This window comes from Rosa chinensis, chromosome 3 (assembly GCF_002994745.2).
Source record: "Rosa chinensis cultivar Old Blush chromosome 3, RchiOBHm-V2, whole genome shotgun sequence".
NCBI lineage: Eukaryota > Viridiplantae > Streptophyta > Magnoliopsida > Rosales > Rosaceae > Rosa > Rosa chinensis.
In genome coordinates, this window is record NC_037090.1 from 7892589 (window position 1) to 7903961 (window position 11373).

The window sequence follows — 11373 nt, forward strand, 5'->3', positions numbered from 1 at the left end:
TGTAGTTCTGATCATTAGAATGCAGATACATGCCTGGAGGGAAAAAATAAACCGATAACCACCAAGGCAAGCTACATAGACTAATCAGATTGTCAGAGACTACATACACGTGGTATTCGGAGACGTGTTCGTCTTTGATGGTGTGATATTAGGAAGTATACCCTAAGAACAGAAATACCTCTAATCTAAATGGGCTTTTCTTGGGCCTCGGTTATATATAACTTGGGCTTTTACCTATAAAGAAGTATTGCTACAATTTGGGTCTTGGGCTTCTGCTTTACCTATAAAGCCAGTTGGCGCGCATGCAGATGAGGGACCGACACGGGTCAAGAAAACGCGTCATCCTGACCGTTTAATTTAGTCTCGTGGATATGTACCGGTCAATAATTTGCCACATAATAGCCCTCTAGCTAAACAGAAGCAAGAGGCGAAACGGCAATCACTTGTACTGCAGAGGGAGCAAACGTCAAATACTGCAAGTCCAATTGTACGGGTAGGCCGTGAGCCGGTGAGGCGATTTGGTGCTAACAAGACAACAGTAGATTTCATACCCGGTTTGATGAATATATTTCGAAAATGATTTAGAACACCAGCGTGCAAATAAGAACGACTAACAACTGAATAACATCAAGTGTAGTTTTTGATTTTTTAGATAAAATATGGCCATAAATATTAAAAATTGAAATCGGTGCGGAACCATTTACATTAACTGAACATAAGAGAACTTTAGGTATTTTTGATAATTGCGTATATTTTACATCATCCTTTGTGACTTGTTACTTACGGGAAATGAAATTAGAGAAAGACAAAAATGTAAGTATTAGTTAATGCTTCTAAATTGAGGTGAACAACCATTCTCATTTTGTTTTTTTTGTTTTTTGTTTTTTTTGTAGTTCTCTTTTTTTTTTTTTTTTTTTTTAAGTTGAAGAGTTTGTCTTCAAAGTACTCAGACCAACAAAAAAAACAGTACTGTGATGATATCCTCTGAAAGACTCACATGTGAGATCATACCTATTGCACAACAATAGATATGAACTAGCTATTATATTTTGTATGCATCAGTTAATGTAAATAAACTGTTTTGAATTCAAATATAAATATATTAACCAATATATATAAACTTATTAAGTAATCGAATTTAGTTTATACATTAGAATATCTGTTAAAGAATTTGAAATTCAAATGCGTGGTTATCCAGACAAATCTATTAGGATAGGAAGTTATTTTGACAGTTCCTTGATGGAAGGAATTGCCATGTAACTGCTGTGTTCAACAACTTTATATATAAAGTAGAATTTGTATTTGATCCCTGCTAGAACATAAAAACACTCTCATTGAGTTTGTCCCATCAAGCAATAAAGAGAGATACGGTGTGTATCTAGGAGAAGATCAGATAGATAACGGCAGCAGATCACCAAATGGATAACGGCAGCAATCCACCAAGTCAGTTTTATGATTTTATTTCATAACATTGATCTAACATTTGAGATAGTGTACTTGAGTTATAAGTTTATGTTTCATATTAAATCTAACAATTGGTATCAGATCAACTATGCATAGATTTAGATCAATGTTTATTATAATGCAAATTTATATATATCCTGGGACTTGATGATGACATGTTGTTGTTCATATAAATATATCTACATGTCAATTAAATACAAAGCAATAATGACTTTTACTGTTGTTATTTGTATAAACTGAATATTGTTTTTATCGCATTATATATTGATTATTTGTTATATGTATACATGTGAAAATTGTATCTAACTTAAGAAACTACTGCATATTTCATGTAGATTCATATTGCTGCCAAAGCAGCCATGATTATACTGATATATGCAATAGGCTAAATGAAATTTTCTTTTGAATGTGTTTTGCATATGTATTCAATGCTATCAAAATAGCTGTAAAGTATATGTATGAACGTACATTCACAGAAGAAAACATAAAGAAAACTTGAAAGTTTAAATTAAAATCTAACTTCCAAAGTGGTTGGATATCAAGATTAGACTTTCTAGTTTAACATATATTTGATAATGAAAATTCATAAATATATCGTTAGAGATAAGTGTATCACAAATGATACCAGCATCTTGAACATGATATATGTTTATTTATCTATCTGTATGTGATACATTTGAAATGTTTATTCTATATGAATTAACATTTGGGATATGCAATAATTCTAGTATATAGTTAAACTAGAATATATGATGAATGACTGATTTAGATTAATTTCATCCAACCACGCATTTTCTAATGAGCATTAATCAAATTAACACAATGGAGATAATGACAAGCTTGACTCAAGATCAATAACTTCATATTTTATTGGTTATTCAGAGAAGTCAAAAGGATTCAAATTTTATTGTCGTTCAAGAACCAACAAAATTTTTGAGACACATAGAGCAAACTTCTATGATGAAATGTTTGATCAGAATGAAGATGTAAGTGAGGGGACTAGTGTTGATCAAATGTATAACAACATCGATGATTGGTTCATTTTTCCAGAATTTATGCCACCTGAAACACGGTTGATTAGTGAAGCACTCATGCCAGCAGCAAAAGTTGAAAATCAATCTCAAGCAGTCAATTTTGGAAATCAAAATGATGCAAATGATGACAATTATAACAATAAAGATGTAGAAAGTCTAGCAGCAGATCGAAGCACATGAAGTCTTAAGGAGATCAGAAAGATCAAGAAAATCTGCAATATCCAGTGATTATCATCTATATTTGACTGCAATTGAGTTTGATTTGGGGGAAGAAAATGATCATAATTCATTGAAAGAAGCTATGCAGTCTAATAACATCCACAAATAGAAGTTATCAATGGAAGATGAACTTCAAAGCATGTCACAAAATGGAGTTTGGACATTAGTAGATAGAACTGCAAATTTGAAACCAATTGGCTGCAAATGGGTTTATAAAACAAAAAGGGATGCAAATGGCAAGATTGAAAGATACAAAGCTAGGCTTGTGGAAAAAGATACAATCAGAATGAGGGTATAGATTACAACGAGACTTTTTCACCAGTCTCAACTAAAGATGCCTTCAGAGTTATAATGGCTTTGGTTCCACATTACAATCTAGAATTGCATTAGATGGATATTAAGACATCATTTTTAAATGGAGACTTGCAAGAAAACATTCAACCATAAGGGTTCATTGAGGATGAAAAGAAAATCTGCAAACTCAACAAGTCCATCTATAGACTTAAATAGGCATCCAGACAATGGTACTTAAAATTTGCTGCTGTGATTTCAGATTTTGGCTTTGAAGAAAATAAATTAGATGAGTGTGTGTACTGCAAGGTTAGTGGGAGTCATTTCATATTTCTAATTTTATATGTGGATGATATCTTTGTTTGGCTCCAGTTTTGTTGCAGCTGGTCAACAGTCTCTTTTCTGCGCGGGCGTGCCAGCACCGTTCGGGTGCGGTCGTCGGGGGTGTCCCTTGACCTGACTTCTTTCAAGTGATTGTAGACGAGGAGAGCACCAACCTCGTCGCTGGGGTCTTTGTGCCTCGTGATGAGGACTTTTTCTTATCTTCTTGTGTCACCAAATCGATACTCGATGTTGTAGATCGAGCAGAGCGAGAACCACCGGGAAGTGAGGAGAACTTGCTAAAGCGTTACTTTAGCTTGGCTGGGTTGCTAGGGCGTTACCCTTGCTTAGCTGGTTCCGTAACCGTTGTGGTCACGACACTACCGTCGGCTCCCGAGGAGACTAGGACCGAAGTACTTTGACAGAGGGTTTGGTGGCACTGAAAGTCGGCTTCTGAGAAGACTAGGACTAGGAGTGTGATCACCGCTAAGAGAAAGAAAAGGAGAGGAGTTGCTCTTAGAGAGGTTTGCTCTAGAGAGAACTTAGATCATCTTAGAGATGTTGTTGTTGAATGTGAATGTGTGTGTTAGAATGAGAGGAGAAGGTGTTTATATAGGGAAGAAAAAGAAGAGTGAAATGATGAGTGGAAAAAAAATAATGAAAGTGGATCTAAGTTCACTTGTAAAATATGGAAAAGATAGAGAAATGATGAAATGAAAGCAAAGCATGAAGGTGCAGCAACATGGAAGTGATGATGATCTATTAAAGAGATTGTAGAAGAAAAATATATCCAAGGAAAAAGAGAAAAGCATCTAGCTTTCTTCATATGGGTAGGAAACATGAACATGTGAATATTGAGCTGTTTTTAGGTCAGTTTCTGCCCCTTTATTTCTTCAATTATTTCTCCAACAAGACTTCATTATATGCATTTGACTTATTCATATGAAATGTTCCACTATGAGTGTAGATCATCCTGAAAAATTTTCAGATTTTTATTCCATGTGGTTGGGCCGAAAACGCTGCTGGACCTCTTACAGGTCCAGTTTTCCAGTTTTGCTTCTGTAGAAAATTGGGCTGATTGTTTGAAGGCTTTCCACGTAAATTTAACTCTGGAACTCTTCATAAGAAATGATCCTTGGTATGTCTAGTATTAATCTGGAAAGTTTCAACTCATTTCGATTTCATTTGGTTAGTCTGCCTCCCCTCCTTCCTTGTTTAGCTCGGTTTCTCCTAGCCGAAGTAGGAAAATGTGCTAAAGTTGACTTTTCATGCTCCCATGCTTCCATGTTTCCATGCTTCCATAGTAGGCTTTATTTAGCCTCTAAATATATATTTCGAGCTTGTCGACAATATATATCTTGAGCCACTAATATTGGCTCAATTTCTCCAACACGTGCCTTGTCAGACCAAAATATTCATTTTGGGTCCAAACATTGCCCCCCAGACCTCGAAGTCAAAAGTCTTCGTCTTGACTGAAGAGGTCTTGAATCAGCACTGCTTTTATAATATTGTTTCTCAAAAGCCACTTGTTTTGGCTTGACTGATTCCATATAGGCCTCTAAATAGGCCATAAAGCCACAATCTGAATTGCCTTTGCCATGAATGAGGATCCGAACTTTAGCGTGCCCCCCATGCGAAGGAGACTGCTTTTGATTGCGAATGAGGATCCTTCTCTTCCTTGGTGGTAGTTTCGCCATGTGTATAGCAACAGTATCTGCCTTGTTCGCTGGCTCTCTGTTGATTTTCTCAAATGTAGGGGTTGTAGCCGCTTTCCTGGCTTGATCAAAGCCTATAGTACTTGGCGACATAAGATGCAAAATAGCAAACTGTTTGCTGTCATTTAATCCTTCGCGAGTCTTATGCCGAAGAGGATGATTGGATCATGGCTATCGACATCATGACGTGTGACCAAGTGAAACCACCATACTTGCTGCAACTTTAGCATCTAAAACCGCATCGGTTTTAATCATGTTTTAATTAAAAAACATCAGGCCGCTATGCTGGCCCTGCCGTGGTAAGAAAAGGTGGAATATCTTCACTGTCGCCTTAGATGTGATTCTCAAGATGAAATAATGACTCATTAATTATCAACCAGGGCCACTCACTGGCCCAACTAATAAATTAATCTCCAAAATATCTGAGCTATAAATCGAGGTGTAATGGAGAAGTATCTTCACTGTCGCCTTAGATGCGATTCTCAAGATGAAATAATGACTCATTAATTATCAACCAGGGCCACTCACTGGCCCAACTAATAATTACTCTCCAAAATATCTGAGCTATAAATCGAGGTGTAAGGGAGAAGTAATCCTTGCGACCTAGAAATGGCATCCAAGAAACCATTCGTTATCGATCAGGCAGATGAAATCACTGAGAAAGCCGCATTCAACTGGCGGACTAACATGAGTATTCGATGTAGACATCAGACCGGAGAGGAGAGAAGCCGACTGATGGGCTTTGGTGGCGGTGATAGTCAAGCGAGTCTGGGTCCCACACCTCGCGATCGTTTGCCAGATGATGTTATGGCCTATTATGGGCTTCCCATCCGCCGTCCCATAGCGGCTCTTCGGCAAGTGCCTGGTGATTTTAGCAGTTGGGGACCAAGAAGGAAAGTGGGCTTCTGGCCTACTGTCACTCCCGAGGAAAAGGTTTGGTATCAGGAGGTCCGAGCGAGAGATTTGGCCCGATGGGACGCGGTGGGTATCACCCAAACCATCGATCTATGCTTCTGTCTGCCCTATAATACTAGCCCTGCACCGCTAGCCGCCGCTCTTTGCTTCTGGAACACCTCCAGCAATACATTCGATTTCCGGTTTGGGCAAATGAGCATAACTTTGCTGGATGTTCTTACCATCACGGGGTTGCCTATTGATTTTGACCCCTATGTGCATGGTCAATTTGATGGCATTCAATTTCCTTTGAGAATGGATATGGCTGGTCGAGGGCATTACAGCATATCCTACCCATTCTGGCGCGACTATTACTGCACCCAGCGAGACCAGACAGGAGGTATCGCATTCCTGGAATTCTGGCTTTGCAAATTTATGTTTTGCACTTCTTCCAACAAACCTACTGGGCCCTGGAATTCTCTGGCCACTGCTCTCTACAATGGTATTTGCGTTGGCCTTGGGCAACCTGTATTGGGTGCGTTATATCGTTCCCTTTATAGGGCCGTAATGCGCCCCTTCGATACCGACATTAGTGGCCCTTTCTGGATTCTTGCCTTTTGGCTGCAGATTTATTTCCCTCGCTTCCGTCGCGATGATATTCCAAAGGAACCTCCAGTAGATTCCCTTTGGGGAACTGGCTTTGCCGCAATGTAAGGTATCAAGCTCCTCCCTACTCCGAGTGTTTTATTTACTGGTACTTGCTGGGAGAGATGTCGGACCCAAAAATAGTCATTTCTAGGCGTTTCCCTCCTCCCCTTGACGATGGCTTTCTACCCAATGGACGGGATCATAGCGAAAGAGCCCTCCTGGCCTTTCGTCGCGCCATCTCCTGCTTGGATATTCGTCTTGCCACCGACTGCGTAAGTTATGAGCTCTATGCCCCTAACCACTTCGCTCGCCAATTTGGGTTGGCCCAGTTGGTACCCTGGCCTCTGGTTGATTCTGCCAATTACTACACTTCTTGGCGGAGATTAGCCCCACCTGGGTCTGCCCCCTTTCAGAGTCAGTTTACTTTGATAGTGATTCCCCCTTGGGTCAGAGCGCTATACCCCCTCAACGATGTCGATGATGACTATGCTGATTGGTGGAAAGAAGTGTCAGTGAGCTGTTGGGACCTGCCACATGACGAACTCTTCGTCCTGATCTTTTGTGGCATGAGTAGCCCTGGTCCGGAGGACCGCGAGATTCTTGAGCGGTTCTCCAAACCTGCAGAACAACCCCCGCGACCTATTCTACCTTCTCGCTCATTGCCTCCAGGGATACAAATTCACGAGCCTAGGGCAATAGTAAGTTTTTGTGTTTCTTCACCATTCCATTTCCTTGTGTTGATTTTCCCACTCTTATTCCTGAGTGTGTTTTGCAGGAAACTACCCGGAGCAGGACAGCCTCTGTTCAGGCCGGGAAACAAAAGGCAATAGCAGAGGAGACTTCTGAGGGAGAGTCTTCGCATGATGAAGATCCTGCTGAGGTAATTTGGTTAAGAACTATCCCAAACTTGTATATTTGGTGCTTCTTCCCTTTTGAGTTATGACTCTTTTCTCGTACAGGCCACTGCTGTCTTTGCTTGCAAACGCGATCGAGCTCAACTTGTCGAAGAGAGTTTTGATGATGATGAACCTCTGGGAATGCGACTGGTAAACTCCGCCCCGTCTTATCCTATTTAAATTTTAAAATCTGGGCAGGATTTTGACTATGTATCTTTTGACAGGTCCGTCAAAGGACCACTGATCCCTCTCGCCTGAGCGAGGCTGGACCCTCAGCCACTGCAGAAGAGTCAATTATCTTGCTAGTTCAAGCATCAACTAACCCTGTGGCACCTTTCCCATCTCCCACTACAGAGCATCTGCAAGGTCCTACCATTCTAATAACGATCTCTGATGACGACTCCTCGGAGGATGAAAGCGTGGAAAGCCACTCTGAGACTTCTGCCGCTTATGAGGAACTGATGACGACAGAGATTCTCGCAGCACTAGAGGTTCAAGAGGTGAATGAGGCGGGGCCTCTTCCTCTTGGTGACCACATACCAGATATCGACTCGACAGCTCGAGAGGTAAGCCACTGTTTGGCCAATACTTTCCATTTCCCTTTAGATCTAACCCTGCTCTCTGACATTTCTGAACCTGACTAGGATTCTGTTTATACCGAGAAGGTGGCTGCAAATGCTGCTGGTCTTATCGGCGGGACAGTCGCCCCAGAGATGGAAAATGATACTAACGGTGGTGGTGCCCCCCAAGTCTCGCAAACAAATGAGACAAACGTCGAAGCTGAGGGCTCTGTGCTTGAATCTGCTCCACTTACCCATAGTGAGCCGCGAGTTGAGTTTCCAGATTCCCCTGAGGCTGAAAGGACAGACCAACCTGTTGAAGATGAAGAAACTGAAGAGGCTGTCCATCCATTTGCATTGGTGGTTCGTGATCCTGTAGCGCCTCTGCCGCCTCCTCCTCCTACCAGAGTTGAGAGATTGATGAGGGTGTTGGAGGTAACTCCTCCTTCTGCTGTGGATAAGGCTAAAATGGTGCTTCGCGAACATCTGGGTCCTCAGGTATTGGAGACTGACATTCTCCCGCGAGTCTTAGAAGCCCTAAGGTATCTTTTCCAGGAGAAGGTATTGACCGTGCAGCAATTTAGTGCTATTAATGATCTATTGAATGAACTTGATATGGCCCGCTGACGTCAATCGGCCGCGAACAACCAGGCTCACAATGCTCGAGAGGCTTTGAATAACCTTTCCCAAGAAATGTACATCCCCCGCGGTATTTTAAATGAGCGAGCCATCCGCCTGCGGGAACTACAAATCCAAAGGTCCGACTTCAAACTTCGGATCGAGGATCTCCAAGCCCGTTTAGCCTTTGTTGAGAATGCGATTGTTGCAGAAGAAGCTTAACTCGATGAACCTTTGGCTGCTTCTGAAGAAATGGGCCGCAACCTGGCCCATATCAGAGATCGGGCCACTCAGGCCGAAGCTGGTGCTATTGAGGCGAAACGCCACGTGGAGGAACTTTGTTTGAAATTGAGCTTTGTAGGCCAATCTTTGTAGGCCACCTCATAAACTGGTCGGTCTCCTCAAATGCCAATAATCCCTTCTTTTAATAGCTAACTCCTCAAAAACCGCTCCTCACATGCTACTAGTCCCTTTTTTCCTGAGATTTGGAATCACCAATCTCGATTTACTGACATCGGTTTGACTCTTTAACCATCCATCCAAGGGCGGAGATTTTCCTGAAGTCCCTTTAAATAGTTGTATTTTGAGCAAGGAATACTCACAACAAATTTTCTGAAACATTCAAGAAATGACCTTTCAGTCCTTGCTTCTCTTTCTCCTTCTTCACAAATCTTCCCCTCATGAAATGACCTTTAGCCTCTAAATTTTTAGGCTTTATGGCGTAATCTTAAGCCTGGGTTAGGCCTTATGGCGTAATCTTAGGCAACCCCTTGTTTCGGCCTTCTGAAATCCTGCAACAACAATGCCAGGCTTCAGATTGGTTTAGAAACGCGAGGGGGCTCCGAGTGTGGGATCAACGATCATGCGAGTCATCTTCATCATAATCATTACACGAGGAGCAAATCGGGGAAGGGAGGGAAGCCAAATTGAGGTTCGTCTTTCCTCCTCTGTTTCCTTCCTTCTGGACCCGGCCCGTGTTGTGCCCTCCAGATGGAAGGGGCTTTGGTTCTCACCTCATTCTCCCCCTTTCTCTTCTTGATAGAATCTTGGAGGGATGAGAAGGGATGGACTCTTTGAAGGAATGGGTTCAAGCTACAAAATGGCTGTTCCTGTACTTCACGTCCAGCTAATGGTGGTTACCAAGGCTAGAGGGGGTGCAGAGACTCAAGCTGATATTCGGTTCCTTCACTCTCTGCCCCTCCCTGAGATAATGGCGCGGCTCAACCCGACGTTGGATTCCATAGCTGCTTCCAATTGAGGGGGCTTAGAGACTCCATTTTCTTTTACAGGTGTCTCCCCTTCTCATGGATACTGGCGTTGGCCAAACCAATGTTGTATTCCTCTGTCGTTTCCATGTAAAGGGGGCTCCGGTACTCATCTTTTCCCTTCCCTGAAGTCTGCCCTCCTTGAGATAATGGCGCGGCTCAACCCGACATTGGATTCCATAGCTGCTTCCACTTGAGAAAAGATTCAGAAGATATCCGAAGATTCCTGTTTTGTATTCTAGCCACTTTTGGCTTTGTAATGAATGTACTGCTTTTGGCCGCACAGCCACTTTATGAATACAATAATATTTTCTTATCCTGATATTGAAAATATCTGTGAGAAACCAATAATTGTGTCTCGCAAGGCCCCAAATATAGGCCCCCCTAGTTGCATATTAAAAATAATATGAACTTTTAAAATATGCTCCTCATCAAAAAGAGCCTCGCGGCGAGGGTTTTGAGAAAATATTTATCTTTTGGATCCACTTGCTGGCCCCAACTCAATTCGCATTAGCTGTTGAAAACTCCACCGTGAGAAGATAATATTGAAAATGGAATAGTTACATCCTCGAAAACCTTTCGGTTCCCTCACGCGCCAATAATTCATTCTTTTCCGAAATTTAGGGCAACTTTAATCACGCTTTACTGACACTTGACTCTTCTCTTTGACCGTCCATCCAAGAGCGGACATTTGGATGCCTATATCTTCCTCCATATTGTAAACCCAAATTTCCAATCCCAAAATCGTTTCATCAACATCAATCTTTCTTAATTACTTATCATCATCACTCTTCCATTCTCATATTCTCTTTAATCCATCATCAATGGAACCACAAAACCGTCATCCAACCGAGGATGGAGGAAGCAACAAAGCAGCCGAGAGTAGTCCTAACATGCATTGCAAGCAGAGTAACACCAGGTGGCTTCCTACTACAGATCAGATAAGAATCCTCAAGGAGCTTTACGATGACAAGGGAGTTAAGTCCCCCACTGTAGAGCAGGTTCAGAGGATCACTCTCCAGCTAAAATGGTACGGACAGATCGAGAACAAGAACGTCTTTTATTGGTTCCAGAATCAAAGGGCTCGGGAGAAGCTAAAAAAGAAGAATCTCACTTCGGATGTTCAAGTGCCCAAGCAAAGATCAGGGCTTGTTGGTGGATCCATTAATCTCAATTTTGGGTCAACTAGTTCTGCTGATGTTGGTGGATCCATCATGGAACAACGAGGAGAAGATCACCAGGAGGTTAAAACCCTTCCACTGTTTCCCATGCACAGTGAGGACATCTTTGGCAACATGAAGACTACTTCCGACGGAGGTGGTGGTCACGGTGGTGGCTCTTACATTTCCCTTGAGCTCAGCCTTTCTTGCGAGGGCAAAGCTGGGAAAAGCTTCTGGAGCCGCTGACTCGGCTTAGTAGCTTCGCGAGTGTAGGGACACTTAGAATTG